Here is a 1531-nt window from a genome sequence, read left to right on the forward strand (position 1 = left end):
AGAATCCATACATTTACATACAAGCTATGGTGGAAAAACAGCCATTGTCTTTGTTAAAATCAGTGATATAGTTGGGTCGTCTGTCAATTAGGCAAAGGCTTGACACTGTCTCCTTCTCAAAGATTCTTTTATTGAAAAGATTCAACTAAGCTGCGTGGTCTGCTGCTGTGCTGTGCCCGTGGTGGGTGGCTGTCCTCCATGTTGTGCAAGGAGACGATCGGTGACCCGGGGCCAAAGGGCTGAAGTGGTGGTGAGGCAGAGTGGGGAACAGACAGGCAAAAACTCCCACGGAAAGCTATACTGACCAGTTACAGCTCTGGGCAGACTTTATGCTCGGTTGTCCTACATGAGGTTAATTGACCCAGATTTCGGTGTTTACGCAGGAGCGCTGACGGTCAGTTCCAAATGGGGCTGAAAAAGAAAACAGGCTGTTGTCAGTGCAGCTGGGAGGTGGATGGACACATCTCTCTGGCAGCTACGGCTGAGCAGGTACACCCTGCTGCTGTTCCCAGCTCAAGCCAGTGGCACCGTGGGTCGGACTGACCGTGCATTTTAATACTGTAAAGTAGCCCTAAATAAAAACCGTAAAGATCCCGCAGGGCTGCTGTCCTGCAGCAAGAGCGTGGGGGATTTGTGGGATCAGCGTAATCCTGCCAGGTGACCAGAGAAACTGAGAGCTGCTCTAAACAGCAGATATTTGCTGTGATTATTAGCTGGCTGTATTTTACTGACTGCTTCAAAGTGCTCGTAGTTGTAACTGTGATTAGGAACAAGGTGGTAAAACCAAAGCTTTGGAAGGAGCTGTTGGCTTGTTTGCTGCTTCTTTACGCTGTCACAGTCTCGTGAGTTCAGTAGATGCACTTTTAATAAAGATTTTTGAAGTCTTTACTGGATATTTACCATAAGCACCAACACCACAAATCTACAATCCCAGTCCTGTCCTTGGAAGGCTGCAGAAAGCCAATGCAGCTGTTCCTCTCTTGCCACAGCAACACAAGTCCCTCAAGGGCTGTGAGTGGGGAGCTGGCACTGCCATCCAGCTCCACAGCCACCCAGCACCAGGAGAAGCTGCCCAGATACCACACCGGCACCTCCAGTGCAGTCTACCCTCCCAGTGAGCCTTTGTCAGCAGGCCTCTCCTACCACCGTGTCATCCCCGTTACTCTATGTCCTGAATTTCACGTTGCTGTTTCCAGCAACTACCGAAGAGCTAAATGATATTTTTAATCCAGGGCGAGCTCCGTTCTGCAAGGTGATGAGTGCTCTGGCACCAGTCCAGCCATGCTTTTAAAATGGGCTTGCAATGAGGCAGAGGTACCAACCCACTGGCAAGAAGTCTCTGGTTGGGCATGGGGTCATTCACTGCCTCTGCAAGATGCCCGGAATGAGATATTCCCACGCAGCTCAGATAACCCCAGGTGAGTTTTGTTGTCCCCTGTCTTCTTTCCAGTGCCTAAGACTGCGCCACACAAGGTCATAGACAGGGCTCTACGCTGTGGCTGAATACTGTGTCTTTTTGTGGTCCTCCTTT

Source organism: Charadrius vociferus, unplaced genomic scaffold, assembly GCF_000708025.1.
Source record: "Charadrius vociferus isolate BGI_N301 unplaced genomic scaffold, ASM70802v2 scaffold52, whole genome shotgun sequence".
NCBI classification, from domain to species: domain Eukaryota; kingdom Metazoa; phylum Chordata; class Aves; order Charadriiformes; family Charadriidae; genus Charadrius; species Charadrius vociferus.